Source organism: Chrysochloris asiatica, unplaced genomic scaffold, assembly GCF_000296735.1.
Source record: "Chrysochloris asiatica unplaced genomic scaffold, ChrAsi1.0 scaffold00116, whole genome shotgun sequence".
In the NCBI taxonomy this organism is placed as follows: Eukaryota; Metazoa; Chordata; class Mammalia; order Afrosoricida; family Chrysochloridae; genus Chrysochloris; species Chrysochloris asiatica.
Genome location: NW_006408634.1, coordinates 8729979 through 8748302, shown reverse-complemented (window position 1 = coordinate 8748302; position 18324 = coordinate 8729979). Strand labels below are relative to the sequence as shown.

The window sequence follows — 18324 nt, the reverse complement described above, 5'->3', positions numbered from 1 at the left end:
CGGATAGAGAGAAACACTGTAAACTGATGATATATGGAGGGGATAATAATCAATGTAATGAAACAAGCTATATGAATGGTTGAATGTGAAGCTGATGATGTGCCCTGTAAACTTTTCACTCAATCCAAAATAAAAACATTTAATAAAAAAAAAAGACAGTGAAGACCACAGTGAAAAAAAAAAAAAGCTGCCCTGGAATTACACGGACTCTAAAGTTGGGGAAGGAGTTCTGATCCTGCTCACCTCCCCTATTTTTTGGCTCATTAGCTAAACAAGAATTGGCATTTTTTGTTTCATTAAAATATGGTCAAGTTGGTCTAGGGGTTTTGAAAAACAAAAAAATAAGCAACTTTTTTTTAACTTTATATTTTGAATTGTGTGAAGGTTTACAGAGCAGATCATCGGTTTTATATCCAACAAATCATAGACTTTGCCTCATTACAGTGATTACAGTCCCACCTGTGTACCAACGGTTAACAATATCTACCTGTGTTCCTTTCATCCCTTTTGTCTTCCCTGTGTCTCCCATTAACCTTCATCTCTCCTCTGCCAGTCTTCCTCTTGTATATTATCTGTCATCACCCTTGTTAACCTCGTAGTCATGAATAATTTTCTGTCCTGCCTCCCCTCCCCTGTAACCATTATAAAATGCTTCTTTTATCAAGAAAACCTGTTCTTAACTTTTTACAGCAATGGTCTTACACACTCTTTGTCCCGTTGTGATCGACTGATTTTATTCAGCATAATGTCCTCCATGTTTTGAGGTGTTTTGCGTATTTATTATTATTACTGAACATTGCATAGAATTCCATTGTGTGTTTGCTCGTTACATTCAGTGTAATTATCAATAGGTAGGAATATAATTACTGTTGAAAGAAACTTTGTATACATAGTTTTTATTAATTTAAACCTTTATTTCATTTAGGTGTTTTTCATTGTGATTTTTAACTTTTTTTTTAAACATTCCACAATAATGACAACTTGTTTACAGCTTAAGGATTGAAATCCACCTAATTTTTGAGAACTGTTAAAACAGGATTCCTGGTATTATGATGTAGGATAAGCACTGGACTGCAAGGTGGGCGGTTCAAATCTACCAACCACTCCTCGGAAATCCTATATAGGATTGCTATGAGTCAGAACCAATTCGACATCACTAAACAACTTGGTAAGACAACATCTTCTTTTCATGTGTCTTCAGAAGTTTCACTTAGTTGGAAAGGGTCTTTGAAAAACTCCCCTGGAATTACATGAACTCCGAGGTTGGAGACAGAGGAGTCCTGATCTTGTTCACCTTGTCTTTTGGATCATTGCTAAAGACAGGAATTGGCCTTTTTTGTTTCATTTAAATATGGTCTAAAGATAATCAGCTTCTTTATGTTTTACTATTCGCTTAATAAAGGAACTCTGGTAGCGTAGTGGTTACGAATCGGGCTGCGAACCTTAAGGTCAGTGGTTCGAAACTACCAGCTGTTCTGCGGGAGAAAGATGAGGCTTTCTGCTCCCATAAAGATTTACAGCCTCGGAAACCCTGCACAGGGTCGCTATGGGTCGGAACCGACTCGATAGCACTTAACAACAACATTCGCTTAATAAGCAGATTTCTTAAGACTTAAAGAATGCCTCATGAGAAAAAAAGACGCAAAAATGAACCCAAACAATTTAGAGCAAACTTCCTGAGACTAGATTAAAAACTTAGACTCAAAAAGAAAGAAAAATGTCAAAATCATGAGACTTTTAGGCTCAAAACTTTAGTTTATACAAGAGCAACTAGCAGGCCTTCTTTTGAACTTAATGCAATTTTTTTTTTTTTTTTTCTTTTTGCTAGGGACCTATTCTCATATATTAATAATAGTTTCTCTAATAGGAATGTAGCCTCATTATCCAAGCTAGGATGGATTTTACAGTGGCGCTGTGGGCTAATGCATCAGACTGCAAGTCATTTGAACTGCAAGGTCGCTGGTTCAAGCTCACCAGCTGCTCCTTGGAAACCCTATGCAGGGTCACTATGGGTTGGAATCGGCTCGAAGGCACTTCACAGCAGCAATTTAAGAAGAAGGGTTTAGACAGGTTAGCTTCTAATTTGGTTTCTTTAATTTGAAATACAATAATACTTAGTGAAGCAATTCAGTTTTCTTGTTAATCCCTTAAAAGCTTCTTAATTCTGAAGTCTTTCTATTCTTTTTTTTTTTGCTTGTGAGTTGAGTGAAGGTTTACAGAGCAGATCATCAGTTTCACATTCCACAAATCATATACTTGGCTGCATTGCAATGATTGCAGTTCCCTCCATGTGCCATCCGTTAACAGTGCTTACCGCTGTTCACTTTATATCTTGCATTCTTCCCTGGGTCTCCTACTACGTTCACCTTTTATCTGCAAACCTCCTTTTATATTGCCTGCCCCATAACCCATGTTAACATGTGTCTACTCTGTACCTTTCCCCTCTGCCCAGGAGCCATCATAGAATGTATCTTTTATGAAGAAAACCTTTTTTTAGTACTTTTGTGATTGATTCAGCATAATATTCTGGTGTGGCACTTGCAGGCTAATGCGCTGGACTTCAAGGTCAGTGGCTCAAGCTCACCAGCCGTGCCTTAAAAACACTATACAGGGTTGCTATGGGTCAGAACTGACTCAAAGGCACTTAACAATGTCGTCCAGATTCATTCATGTTGTGAGGTATGTTGCAGCCTCACAAACACTTGCTACGTAGTATACCATTGTGTTTATTTACCAGTTTGTTTAACCATTTTTCTGTTGATGAACATTTAGGCTGCCTCTTGAAATAAACACTGATTTTGAAACAATGTGTTGGACAGATATGTCCAGAGAAGGATACCTGGTCTGGTGTAGGGCTTGGAGAGAGGAAGCCTGTTTCTCTAAATTCCTGCAGCTGCACAGGCGTCCACCAGGTGGTGGTAAAGTGCCTTCAAGTCTGTTAACATTCCTAGTGCCCCTGTATAGGGTTTCTGTGGAGTGGCTGGTGGGTATGCACTAACAACCTTGTAGTTAGCAGTCTAGTGCTTATCCTACATCACCACACCAGGACTCCTCAACCATCTTAAGCGGGAAATGGCGAAGGTAGTGATGGTTATGAAAGGTGAAGGATGTTGTTAAGTGCTGTCAAGTCAGTTTGACCCCTAGCGATCCTGTTTAGCGTTTCCGAGGAGAAGCTGGTGAACTAGAACCGACACCCTTGCAGTTCAAACGGCTCCCTTAAAGATTTACCCTGTACAGGGTCTCTATGAGTCGGAACCGACTCAATAGCACATAACCACCACCACCACCACCACACCAACAGTGTTCTGTAAGCAGATACATGGAGGAAGTGTACAAGCTAAATGGTTATGGAAGGGAAGTGGTAATATACCTAAGAAGAAAAGAAATTTTTATAACCCTTGGTCTTTCCATGTGCAAAGGAAAGAAGAGTGATGGAAATTGAAGACACTTGTAATCCATTAGCCAAGCAGACTAATTGTAAACATCAACTTCCATGATCCTGAGACCGAAAGAAATAGATGATGCCCAGCTATCTCCACCAACTGCTCTGAAAGGGATCACATTAGAAGGTTCTGGATCCAGTGGAGAGAATGTAGAACAAGACTAAAATTTATAAAGAAAGACCAAGCTTGCTGATCAGCAAGAGACTGGAAGAACCTGATACTATGACCCTCGACCACCTTTCAGATCTGGAAACGAACTCATCCTCTTGGCTAAATTTTCAGCCAAGGGTGACAACACTAGTAAGGTCTGCTCACCATGGAATGGTCAACCATCCAAAATCAAAAGGGCAACATTGACCTAAGGGCCTATCTAACACCCAACCTTTCATATAGTTGTTGAGCACTTAAGTGTTTGTACCACCCAGGTACTCCAGCAGTTTGGACTGTCATGCAAGAAAGCAGACAGGCCAAACCGCCCCATTCATGACAGGTCTAACAGAAATCTTTCTCTTTTCAGCAGAACCAAAGCCAAATACCTATCACTGTTTCTCCTGCCTTCTGGCTTTCTCCTGTCAGCAGTTCCTCAGCCAACATGTGCTTCAGATTTTCCCAGGCTTGTGTGCAGAACATCCCTGTCGTCCAGGGGGGTACCAGCCCAGGGCATCAGCCAGACCAGCAGGATTCTGATCAGAGCTGCTGGAGAGAAAATGCAGATGGTCAGGACAGAGAAGCCTTCCCCAGTCCCTTGTGTGGGAGCAGAGTGGAGAGAGAAATACCATGGGTATTCTGTAGCTCACCCCAAAGAGTGTCATCCCAGGTGAGAGCAGGCCACACAGGTACAGGAATGAAACACAACTCAGCCAATAGGGTGACGTCTATGGAAACAGATAAAGCGCTGAAGGAATTAGAAACCTCAAGATACAGAGCAGTCAGCTGTGGAGAGGATGGAACAGACTGTGGCCTGAAGTCAAACTTCATCACAAACCAGAGGTCCGTCTCCTGTGGGCATCTCCATGTGTGCAGTGACTGGTTGAGGCTTTAACCAAAAATCAAACCTTCTCCAGCACCAAAGGACACACTCAGAACAGAAGCCTCGTGTGCAGGGAGTGTGGACAAGACTTTAAATGGAAGTCAGAATTCCTCTGCCACCATAGGATACACTCAGGGGAGAAGCCGTGTGTTTGCAGTGAGTGTGGTCGAGGGTTTGCTCAGATGTCAGGCTAGCTCTGCCCCCAAAGGACACACTCAGGAGAAGCCACGTGTGTGCAGTGAGTGTGGCCAAGGCTTTAAATGGAAATCAGGCTTGCTCTGCCACAGGAGGACACACATTGGGGAGAAGCCGGGTGTTTGTGGTGAATGTGGCCGAGAGTTTGCTCAGGTGTCAGGCTTGCTCTGCCACCAAAAGACATGCTCAGGGGAGAAGCCATGTGTGCCAGGAGTGTGGTCATAGCTTTTTCCAGAAATCGAAACTTCTCAGTAACCAGCGGTCACACTCAAGGGAGAAGCTATATAGGTGCAAGGATTGTGTGGACGAGGCTTTGTCCATAAATCTCAGTTCCTTCTCCACCAGAGGGCACACTTAGCGGGGAAGCTATTTATTTGTCATGAGTGTGGCCGAGGCTTTAAATGGAAGTCCAACCTATACGGACACCAGAAGAAACACTCAGGGGAGAAGCCGCATGTGTGCAAGGAGTGTGGACGAGGCTTTGTTTGGAAGTTTATCCACAATGTTCATCAGAGGAGACACTCAGGGGAGGAGCCACACGTGTGCCAGTTGTGTGGGCAGGGCTTTGTTGTGAAGTCTGCCCTCAGTATTCACCAGAGGAGACACTGAGGGGAGTAGCTTCATGTCTGCAAGGAGTTTGGGCTAGGCTTTGTTTGGAAGTCTGCTCTCAATATTCACCAGAGGACACACGCAGAGGAGAGAAGCTTCTTGTGTGTCAGGAAGGTGGGTGAGACTTCAGTTGCAAGAACAACCTCATCAGACATCAGTGCCCTGTATTTGCCTTGAGAGTAGCTAGGGCTTTAGCCAGAAGTCAGATTCATCAAACATCAGAAGATACGGTCAGATGAGGAACCATGTATTTGCCATGAATGTGCCCAGGACTTTTAATGGTGTAAATCACTCCTCTTCCTCAACAAAAATTCAGGCATCTTCCTTCTTAGCGAAATTTCTAGGGGCCAGTGGTATGGGACGTATAGAGATATTCTTACTAAAATGAAGGATAAGTGATTGCATCAGGCTCCTCCCACAAATAAAAAAGCTGCACAATGCCTGCTGGGCCTCTTTAGATTCTAGAGTTAATGTATCTCTCAGCTGAGTGTGCTGCTCCAGCCTATTTATCAAGTGACCAAAGAAACTGCTGAGCTTCCAGAAGAAGACAGACTAGGATGAAAGAGACAGACTGCTAGTCACTGAAAATCTTATGAACAGCAGAGCAAGACTATCAGCACCAGAATACTGAATATTGAAACATGATGATGAGCACCAGAATATTGTCCGATACAGTGCTGGAAGATGAGCCCCTCAGGTTGGAAGGCAGTCACAATATGAATGGGGAAGAGCTGCCTCCTCAAAGTAGAGTTGACCATGAAGACATGAATGAATAAAGCCCTCAGGATCATCATTTGCTCAAGGGACACAATGCAAGTGAAAAGAAACAGCTGTAAACATCCAATAACAATCAGAACATGAAATGTACAAAGTATGAATCTAGGAAAATTGGAAATTGACAAAAATAAGGAATGAATAAACATTGATTTCCTAGTGAGCTGAAATGGACGGGCATTGGCTATTTTGAATCTGAGAATCACATGGTTTACTATGCCAGGAATCAAATTGAAGAGGAATGGCATCACATTCATCATCAAAAAGAGCATCAAGATCTGCCTTGAAGTATAATGCTGTCTGTGATCGGATAATATCCATATGCCTATAAGGAAGACTAGTTAATATCACTATTATTCAAATGTATGCACCAACTCTCGGTAGGTACCAAATGTCATAGGCTGGGTTCTCTAGAGAAGCAAAATCAGTAAATTTCATTTTTGTATATATGTTGTTGTTGTCAGGTGCCATCGAGTCGGAACCGACTCATAGCAACCGCATGCACAGCAGAATGAAACAATGTCCGATCCTGGGCCAACCTCACTACCGCTGCCACACTTGACGCCATCAATGATGCCACCTGGCTGATCCATCTCATTGGGGGTCTTCCTCTTTTTCTCTGACCCTCTATTTTACACAGCATGACATCCTTTTCCAGCAACTGTTCCCTCCTGACAATATGTCCAAAGTTTGAGAGATGAAGCTTAGCCATCCTGGCCTCCAAGGAGCACTCTGGCTGCACTTCTTCCAAAACAGATCTATTGGTTCTTTTGGCAGTCCATGGCACTTTTAGTATTCTCCTCCAACACCACAACTCAAAGGCATCAATTCTTCTATGATCTTCCTTATTCACTGTCCAGCTTTCGCATCCATATGAAGCTATTGAAAATACCATGGCTTGGGTCAGGCGCACCTTAGTCCTCAAGCTGACATCTTTGCTCTTCAACACTTTAAAAAGTTCCTGTGCAGCAGATTTGCCCAACACAATATGTTGTCTGATCTCTTGACTGCTGCTTCCGCGAATGTTGATAGTTGATCCAAGAAGAATGAAGTCCTTGACAACCTCAATCTTTTCTCCGTTGATAAGAATGTTGTTTATTGGTCCAGTGGTGAGGATTTTTGTTTTCTTGACATTGAGATGTAATCCATACCGAAGGCTGTGTTCCCTGATCTTCATCAGTAAATGTTTTAGGTCCTCTTCACTTTCAGCAAGCAAGGTTGTATCATCTGCGTATCGCAGGTTGTTAACAAGTCTTGCTCCAATCCTGATCTATAAAGAGAAGTTTATATCCAGAAAATGGCTAACAACTATAGAGACGGGAGAGTCCCAAGCCCGGGTCAGGTGAACCAAGATTTGTGGACGGGCCTGGCAGGGAAATGGGCAGATAGGAGTCCCAAGACCAGGCCAAGTGAACCAAGATCAGCGGGTGTGTCCAGTAGGTGGCGAGGCAGGCAAACAATAGAGCAGGCCACTGGCCAAATTTCAAAGATCCAGAGGTCACCTCGACTGAGATACAAGATCTAGATCCAGCTGGCAAGAGAGCAAGCTTATCCTGTGTGTCCACTTTATTGGAAACTGGTCATACCCCCAAGGAAACAGCCTTACAATTGATTGGCTGCTCATAGCCAATCATCATAGAGTTAACTATTCCTGGATTACATCTCACCTCTGCAAAAACCACATTTAATCTACCAAACCACCAGGAATCCTGGTTCAATCAAATTGACAAAAAACCTTAACTATCACAGTAGGTGTCCACCAGGGTGGTGGTGATTAAGTGCCACAGAGCTGGTTTCGACTCAGGATTTCCAATGAGTGACTGGTGGGTTTGAACCCCTGATCTTGTAGTTCAAACTGACCATGAAATCGATTGCTTAGCCTATGGTGCTACACCAGGTGGTGGTGGTGAAGTGTTGTTGAGTCAGTTCCCGCTCATTGCGACCCTGTGTAGGGTTTCTGAGTAGTTTGGTGGATTTGAACCACAGACTTTGTAGTTAGCAGCCCATTGGTGATCTTACAGCACCACACCAGGACTCCTCAAGTGGCCTAAGAGGAAAAATTGCCACCACTAATCACTAATCACCCTGAGTTTAGTGAGAGCTTTCCTAAGCACCTATACTCTAAATTATACTAAAGGTGTCAGTAGTAACTAACAAGATTGAAAAATTCACATCCTGCAACTGAATGCAGTAAAAAGTTGAAGGCTTTGCTTAGTTGATTGAAGAACGATTATCTTGTTTTGTTTTTACACAGAAGTTTCTCATATGCTCCGTTACAATGTTCTTGAAGTAAAAATGTTTTTCATAATCCAGAACATGGCCTACTTGGCAAGGGGTAGGGTAGGGTGAGGGTGGTGAGGAGGAGGAGGACAGGTGGGCTCGGGCTCACCTGGTGGCAGCCTGCTCATTAGTGGGGAGGGCCAGCTGTCCCCTCCCCCTCCTGCACCAGCAGCTCCACTTTCTCACCCTCCTTTAGCTGGACCTGTTAAGACAGGCCTGGTAGGTAGGTGCTGGGCTCCAGGGCCCTCTCTTGGGCAATCTCAAATCCTGACCAATTTCAGCTCCTTCCTACCATGCTGCTGTGCCCCTTTGTGGACAGAGTGTGGTGCTGGGAGTTAATGCGCTGGACTGCAAAGTTGCTTTGAACCTCAAGGTCCGTGGTTCAAGCTCATCAGCTGTTCCTTGGGAACCCTTTACAGGGTCACTATGAGTCGGAACCAACTCTGCAGTACTTAACAACAACAAGCAAGGTTGTAGGAAGTGCCGGTGGTTGGTAACCTCCATGACAGACAAGTGGAAGAGCTTGATGTGGAGATACTATATCAGGTGTGGCCCAGTAGTCCTTGGCTTTGGATTTTATGTAGACAGCGTTAATTTCAGCAATTCTTGGTCAATAGAGCACTGAAAACTTTGTTTCTACATATGAGTTTGGATTGATTTAATTAAAATTATGCATGTACCAAATATCAGGGGGTATTTCCCCCATAAATTTGATATAGAAATATTTTGGTCAAGATTTTTAGCACCTTGAGGACTTTATGCTGAGTGAAATTAATCAGAAAATGACAAATACGGTCTGAGGCCACTGTTGTAAAAAGTTAAGGAAAGGTTTTCTTAATAAAAGACATTGTATGATGCTTACCAGGGGTGGGAGGAAAGGGGAAATTATCCACAGTCTAGACGGTACACACATGTTCACTTGGGTGATGGGGAATGCAATATACAAAGAGACGGAGGTTGGCAGAGGAAAAATTAGAAGATACAGGGGAAGAATGCAAGAGATTAAGTGAATAAAGATAAATATTGTTAAATGACAGTCCCTGGAAGGAATTGAGATCATTGTAATGAAACCAAGTATATGATTTGTAAAACTGATGATCTGCTCAATAAACGTTTGCTTCCTTCTCAATAAAAAGTTAAACATTAGAATAAAAGTTCAAGTTTTCAACATGTCAGTAAAGAAATATTTACAAATGACAAAACTTCATTTGTCCTTGATTAATAATATTTCCTAAAAGTGGAACATCTGATGGGATTTAACCTCAAATCGAATGCAAAGCCAATTAAAGTTAATTCTAAAAACCTTGGGAAATAGTCACAGATGTAATGACTAGTCTTATTTTTCAAAGACCTTATAATAGTACATGTAATAATTTTGAGAGCTAATGCCATATACTTAAGATAGATATATAACAAATATAGTAAGAGTATTAACTTTAAATATTTGGCAATGAAAAACTGTAGGTAAATTCCATAAAGTCCCTACTTAAAAGCCATTTGCTTTGATGATGCTATATTCAAAGGAAACCAAGTAGGGCCATTGGAGTAATAAAATTATAATAAAAGATTATGTTCTTGCCCTCTAATATCAGAGAAACGTTTGTTGTTGTAATTAGATGCCATCAAGTCAGTTCCTACTCATAGCAGTCTTTTGTACAATAGAAGGAGATACTGTCTGCTCTGCACCATCCTCACAATTGTTCATTTTGAACCCACTGTTATGGTCACTATGTCAGTCCATCTCATTGAGGGTCTTCCTCTTTTCTTTGCTGACTTTGTCAAGTATGATGTTCTCCTACAAGAACCTTTCCTGATAACATAGCCAATGAATGAAAGACAATTTTTTACAATCATTGCTTCTAAGTGGCAATGCGGCTGTACTTCTTTGAAAACAGATTTGTTAGTTCTTCAGACAGTCCACAGTATATTCATTATTCTTTGCTAACACCATAATTTAAATGCCCCGACTCCTCTTCAATCTTCCTTTTTCATTGTCTAGCTATCACAGGTATATGAGGTGGTTGAAAATACCATGGCTTGAGTCCGGCCCACCTTAGTCTTCAAAGTGATAACTATACTTTTCAAACACTTTAAATGGGTCTTTTGCAACAAATGTATCTAATGCAATACATCCTTTGATTTCTTGACTGATGCTGCCATGAATAGTGATTGTGGATCCAAGTAAACTGAAATACTAGATGCATTCAATACTTTCTCCATTTATCATGATGTTATTTTTTGGTCCAGTTGTGAAGATTTTAGGTGGATTCCATTCTGAAGGGTGTAGTCTTGGATCTTCAACAGTATTTCAAGTTGTCTTTACTTCCAAAAAGCAACATTGTGCCATCTGCATATCGCAAGTTATCAATGAGTTTCCCTCCAATCCTGATGTCATGTTCTTCTACATATAATCCAGTTTAGTATTATCAGCCAAAACAGACCAGGGACCAATTGTGGAATAGACCATCAATTGGTCACATGCAAGCTCACACTGGAGCTTAAAAAAAAATCACACAATTCCACAATAGATAAATAAAACATGACTTTGAGTATGTACTACCTGAATTTAAGTGACATCTCAACAACAGATATGGTGTATTGGAAGTAGTGACTGAAGATCAGAACAAATATGGAATGACATGAAGAGCATCATACAGGAAGAAAGCAAAAGGTTATTAAAAGAGAGAAATTATAATGGTAGATATCAGAAGAGACTCTGTAACTTGTCATTAAATGGAGAGAACCAGAGTTAACTGGAAGAAATAATGAAGTAAAAAGAGCTGAACAGAAAATTTCAAAGGGCAGCATGAGAAGACAAGGTAAAGTATTATAATGAAATATCCAAAGACTTGGATTTTGAAAACCAGAAAGGATGAACACATTCAGCATTTCTCAAGTCAGAAGAATTGAAGGCAAAAATTCAAGACTCAGGTTTCAATATGAATAAGGAAGACCGTAGAAGAATTGATGCCTTTGAGTTATGGTGTTGGAGGAGAATATTCAAAGTACCACAGGCTGCCAAAAGAACCAATAAATCCATTTTGGAAGAAGTGCAGCCAGAGTGCTCCTTGGAAGCCAACATGACCAAACTTGGTCTCTCAGACTTCATACATATTGTCAGGAGGGACCAATCGCTGGAGAAGGATATCATGTTTGGTAAGGTGGAGGGTCAGAGAAAAAGACAAAGACCCCCAATGAGATGGATTGACCAAGTGGCAGCATCGATGGACTCAAGCGTGGCAACAGTAGTGAGGTTGGCCCAGGATCGGGCAATATTTCGTTCTGCTGTGCTTAGGGTCGCTATGGGTTGGTACCAACTCAATGGCACCTAACAACAACAACAAGTGTTGTACTGTGGGTTAATGCACTGGACTGCAAGGTTGGTTTGAACTGCAAGGTTGGTGGTTCAAGCTCACAAGCTGCTCCTCAGAAACCCTATACACGTTTGCTATGACTTGAAACCGACTCCACGGCACTTAACAACAATAACATAGGCAAAATTAAGCCTGGTGTGGTGCTGTAGGATAAACACTGGACTGCTTATCACAAGTTGGGCAGTTCAGACCCACCAGCTGCTCTTGGAAACCATATACAGGGTTGCTATATATCAGAGCCAACTCCATGGCACACAACCATAATAATGGGCAAAATATTGACAGATGCAAAAAACATGCAAAGAAGATGGAAGTAATACACAGAGTCACTGTACCAAAGAAGATTGGTCAATATTCAACGATTTTTATTGTTGATCAATAAATGACATTATTAAAGGAAGAAGTCCACTGAAGGAATTGGCAAAATAAATAAATAAAAATGAAGGCTCCAGGAATGGACAAAATTAAACCAGAAATGTTTCGGCAAACTGATGCAGCACTACAGACATTCTATGAGTTTGGAAGATAGCTACTTGGCCAAAGAATCAGCAGCAAGCCGTTGTTGTGTCCATTTTATATAAATGGAATGTGGAAATCATCTACACTCTTTACTATCACATGCAAATAAAATTTTGCTGAAGATACTTCAAAAAAGTTTACAGCAATCCATCAACTAGGAGTTGCTTGATATTCAAGTCAAATTGACAAGGATGTGGGACGGGGTATACCATTGCTGTTCTTTTTTGGTTTTGTGTTTTGAAGATATTTTAGTCCAAGATGCCATCTTTCAGGAACAGAGGGCTGGTAGATGCAGAAATTCACAATCTATCCCATAGGGTTATGGCCAACCAGATGCAGGATGTGACAGCTTATTATCTAGAAGGTCTTGATGCACACAGCATTGTGGGTAAATCTTTATAATGGACCCCCAAAACAGAGATGATTGAGGATACAATTTTAATAGCAGGTACGGGAAAAACCTGTCCTGTCATTAACCTGTGAACCTCTTGTAATAAACTGAAGAGCTAGTACACTTGCAATTATGTAATCATATCATCCTGGATATGTTACCCATGTGTCCCGGCAAATTCCCTACATTTACATACCCCTCCTTTGACTCCTCTGATTATCCTTCAGTCAACTATGATTTTGCAAGTTACTTTCTACTCCAGCTGCGCAAAAATGTTTCCTTCCCCATTGTCTGGTAGAGTGGCCATTTTCACTCTGAATTTCGACATCTTTCAGGTTGGGCTGCCTCTATCCTTCAATACAACTTTTTGATTTTTTGTGGACTTTATGATTGTGCTAGAGAACAGTTACATAAATGGAGTAATACACTTTTGGCAATAGGGAAATCTCAATTTAATTCTGTACTTTTGTCATTTTCACTTCCTTTTGATGAGCTTAATGAAAATTCACTTGCTCTGCAGAAGCTCAACTGACATGGTTCTGAAAGGATGAATGTAGCCTAGTTCCTGAACAGATTCCTAAACAAACAAACAAACAAGCCAGAGAGCCAGGCTCCAAGCTTTGCTTGAGGTTTCCACTTCTATGAGCACCGTGAGAGTTTATTTATTAACTTTAAGAACTTCAACAAGAGGAAAATAACTTCAGAGAAAAGCACAACAGCGCAGTGCAAAGGCTCAACTGGGACTTAGGTAAAAAGTGCTGTCAGTGCAATTCTGACACATAGTTAGTTACACTATATACAACAGAAGGAAGCATTCCATTTAGTGCCGTTCTCATAATTGTTGCTTTGTTTAAAGTGATTGTTGCGGTCACTCTTCCAATCCATATTCGTTAAGGTGTTCGTGTTTTCACTGACACTCTCATTTACCATGCATGATGTGCTTTCCTGGTTCCTACTAAGCACGTGCATGTGAGATGAAGTCTTGTCATCCTCACTTCTAAGGAACATTCTGACTGGTTTTCCAGGACAGTTTTTCTGGCAGTCCATATATTCGATATTCTTCACCACCACCACAAATCAAAGGTTATCAATTCTAACACCACAACGTGAAAACACACTAGCTTGGGTATGGCCCATCCGTCTTTTCTAATTTTAAACCACTCACAATCCCCACAGACTTTGCAAACAAATGATTCTGGTCTATGTACCAATTCGCTGCGAGTTAGTTAATGCGCTGGACTGCAAGGTGGGTTTGGACCTCAAGGTCGGTGGGTGGTGCAAGCTCACCAGCCAGTGCCTGGAAACCCTACCCAGGGTGGCTATGAGTCGAAACTATCTCCACGGTAGAGAACAACCGATTCCATATGAGCTCAATTAAGTGTTCCGGATTTCGCATTCTTCGCAATATTTCCTTATAGTTTGTTATAACCCACACATTCGAATATTTTTTCGTAGTCAAATGAAACGTCTTTCTGGTGTTCTTGGCTCTAACTGGATCCTGGTTTGCCTGGTTCTGATAGGGGAGAGCACAGAGATGCGCAGGCATCACGCACCAGTAATATATATGAAGCTCTGGTAGTGGCGGGCTGCTAATCTCCCGGTCAGCAGTACGAAACTTCCAGTGATTCCACGGAAGAAAGATGAGGCTTTCTGCTCCTGTAAAGATTTACAGCCTCGGGAACCCTATACAGGTCGAACCTACTTATGGCACATAACCACCTCCACCATGGATGGTTTGCGTCATGCATTTTAAATTCATTGAATTCAGTTTGACTTCAGCAGACAGGCATTTCGCTAGGGTGTGTAATTCACGCAAGCCTGAAGAGTGTTCATGCGTTATCTCGCGAGACTAGTTCTAGATCCGGAAGTCGACTGTGGAAGTGACTTCATGCCTTCTGCGGGTGGTCGTTGAGGTGGGCTCCCGAAGCGAAAGTGGAACCACTTCCCATTTGATGTATAGGTATTTTAATTTGACCACAGTGGCATTTTGGGTAAATTTACCACGTGGCCCAGAAGTGACTAGTAGCGATCTAAGGGATCCGCACGTCCCGCGGGTTCTGGGAGTCAGTTCCGGCGTAGCTCCGCGAGAATAAGCGGATGGGGCTTGGTCCCAGGGATATTGACCCCAGAGCGTCCTTTCCCGCGCGGCCAGAGGATTAGGAAAGGGTCCGCCGGCACTGGGACCCGAGGGGGAGTTTGGCAGCCAGGGGAGTGCGTCTGTGGAGGGGTGGGAGTCTGCGCTGTGGCGGGTCACCCCCTGTGTGTACCTTGCTCCTGTTTTGGAGACGGGACGCGACTCTAGACGTGCCTTGGGTGAGAGGAAATTGGGTAGACGTTCCGTTAAAGCTTCATTTGTGGCTGGGACGACAGTCAGCCGGAAGTTGGAATTTCATATTTTGAAATTGGAGGGACCAGTCCAGGAGGAACAATTCAGAATAGAGAGGAGTGCTCTGGTCGTGCGCTCCTTAGTGATTTAGGGCTGTGGGGTGAGTTACGTCAGGCGCAGTCTAATAGCCCCTGTTGGTGGGGATGCGGATAAATTGGGGAGTTCTTACTTAACCTTGCTTTTTTGGGTCATGGTTGGAAGCCAGGAATATTTGTTTTGTGTTGTTATCAAGTGTGTCGAGTCGCTACCTAGTCGTTGTTGTGAAGTGCCGTCGAGTCGGTTCCGATCCATAGCGACCCTGTATAAGGTTTCCGAGGAGCGACTGGTGAGCTTGAACTGCCGACCTCACAGTTCAAAGCGACCCTATATAGGGATTCCGAGGAGCGGCTGGTAAGCTTGAACCGCCCCCTTGCGGTACAAAGTAACTTTGCAGTCCCTCGCATAAAATTTTTGTTTTTCTGATTGCCATCCAGTCAGTTTCTCTGGGATGTGTATGTGTTTGTGGTAAGGTCCCCAGTCGACACTGTGACAAAAATGTTAACTTTTGTTCAACAATTTTAGTTTACATGACTACAGTTGTGACAGTCATGATAACAGTTACTGTTGAATCACATGAATCCTATTCCCATCTCCTTTCACCAGACCCTTCTAGACAAGAAGAAAACTATTCAGTGGGGATTCTGCCTTCCCCTGCACACTCTGAAACTAAACTTCTCTTGAAAACTTGTAAGCCAGCCACTTTGTGCCTTTAAACACTCCCCCAACTCCTACTTCCCCTGCCCCATGTACTTTTGCCTGGAGTGGGGGAAAATGTGACACACCACAGTAATTAGGTGCTCTGGGAGCTCAGTGGTTATGAGTCAGACTGCTAACCTCAAGGTCAGCAGTTCAAAACTGCTCCTCATTAACCCTATACAGGGTTGCTATGAGTTGGAACTGACTCCATGACACACCACCACCATCACCACCACCAGAGTAATTAGTGCTCAACTGTGAGCACTAATTTTTGTGGGTTTTGATGTGGTTTGTTTATTTCTTTTTCTTGTTTAATGTGTTGTTATGAATTGAGTGAAGATTTACAGAATGGATCATCAATTGCACATACAACAAATCATACAATTTGTATCATTATAATGATGTTGCCAAACCAAAACAAGGGCTTGCTGCCTGTCCCTGCAGTCAAATGCAGACGGGGAGAGATCCATCCCAAGCTTTATTAACAGAAAGTTAGCATTCTGAAGGACAGGGAGAATGATCTCTCAAGACTCTGTTTTTTCAGGAAGAGCAGGCACGTTATGTAGGATAAGTTACATTTGGATGTACACAATCTATTTTAACATCAAGATAGCATTCTTTGGAAAAAGAAACACTGCAATAAATTTCCTGAAGCATTCTACCTTTAGAGTCTCAGCTGCTTAATTCCGGAGAGAACTATCTGGGTAGTTTCAGCACATCCTAGTCTCCTTGTCCTGTTCTCCGTCTAGGGCCATAAGGTCATTTTAACTTCCTCATTTGCAGGGTCCTCATTTGAGCCCTAATGACTAAACTGGCTCCGTTTTGTTTCGCTTGGTAGATCCATGCTATCAATGATTGCAGTCCTTCTCCATGTAGCATCAGTTCATGGTATTTACTCCTATTTAATTCTTGCATCTCCACCTGTGTCTATCATTCCCTTCCTGTTTCCTGTGCCAGTCTTGCTCTTGTTGTATATATTGTGTTTCCCACCCCCAAGTTAACAGGTGTCTCCCTTGTAGTCCTGGTGTGATGCTGTAGGATAAGCACTGGTCTGCAAAGTTGGCAGTTCTAACTCACCAGCTGCTTCTTGGAAACCCTGTACAGGATTGCTAGGAGTGGGACCTGACTCAGTGTCACTTCATTGATGATAGCATGTAACAACAACAAGGAGTCCTGGGGTGGCGCTGTGGGCTAATGCGCCGGACTGCAAAGCCGTTTGAACTGCAAGGTCGGTGGTTCAAGCTCACCAGTTGCTCCTCGGAAACCGTATACAGGGTTGCTATGGGTCAGATCCGACTCAACGGCACTTAACAACAACAACTGTCTTTCCACTTCCCTCTCTTCATTTTTAATTATCATAGGATGTTCTTTTAGTATGAAAACCTTAACTTTTTTTTACAGTGGTCTCATACAATATTTATCGTTACCTGATTGACAAATTTCACTCAGCATAGTATCCTCCAGGTTCATCCACGTTATGAGGTGTTTTGAAGATTCGTCATTATTTTTCAATGTTGTCTCACATTCCATTGTTTGTATGTACCCAGGTTCGTTTGTTGATGGGTATTTACACTGTGTCCATCTTTTTGCTATTGTGAATGGTGTTTCAATGAACATGGGTGTGCATATACGTACTGGACTCATCCCTTTCCGTTTCTCTCTGTTTTGAATGATGTTGGCTGTTGGTTTTGCATATGTACCCTGAATTATGCTAAGGAATTTCACTTCTTTGTATATTTTGTTGAGAGTTTTTGTCATGAATTGGTGTTGAATTTTGTCGAATTATTTTTCTGCAATTGATATGATCTATGTTTTTTTCTCTTTATTTTATATGTGGTGGATTACATTGATTGTTTTTTTTAATATTGAACCGTCTGTTAATTATTTTCTTTTCTCCTGTCGAAAGGGAACTGTGTTTTAGCAGGAGAAACTCCCCACTTCGTACAGAGCAGGCTCCTTGGGAGTGTGTGCTGAGCTCCCTCCCAGCTGCCACTGCTCATGTTCTGAAAAGCTTTCATTTGAAGAACATAATGGTGTTTGGTTTTTTCCCCTTAAGTTTCCTTTAAAGGAATAGGAAAATTACACTTTTTCCTAAATTTCTCAATAAAATATTAGCGATAAACCTGGGAGATGCAGGAAGCTTCCAGAAACAAAGCTAACAAAACTCACTTTTCTGGTGAGCTAGAGGGGCCTCATTAAGAGCACACCAGGCCCTGCCAGGAGGGGTCTCACAGGATGGCCAAGAGCCTGGCAGGTAGAAATGAGAGACCAGAGGGCAGGCAGATGGCTGTCTGGCTAGAAGCTGCTCCCCGGGCTCAGGACCTACCCGGAGAACTTGGCAGAAAGGCCCACAAGAGGTCCCTAGCCCTGTCCCCAGAGAGCTGGCCATCCCGTCTGCATTACTTCTACCCTCAAGGCACTTGGCACTGGTAGGGTGGGCTCTGGTGTTTTGGGAGAAGCTCATTCAAAAAAGCCAAATCAAATGGGATTACAGGGGTCTGTTGAATCAGTGATGGGATTACCCAATTAGGGTTTGGATGGGAGTATATTTACTTGGGTTAGAGTTAGAAAACCAAAAGGGAAGAACA

At 42.4% G+C, this 18324-nt stretch overlaps 1 pseudogene; it reads left to right on the top strand.

Annotated features, from left to right (window-relative positions):
- The first annotated feature begins 4320 nt into the window (after positions 1-4320).
- On the top strand, positions 4321-5454 carry LOC102815220 (annotated as a pseudogene).
- Positions 5455-18324: the final 12870 nt, after the last annotated feature.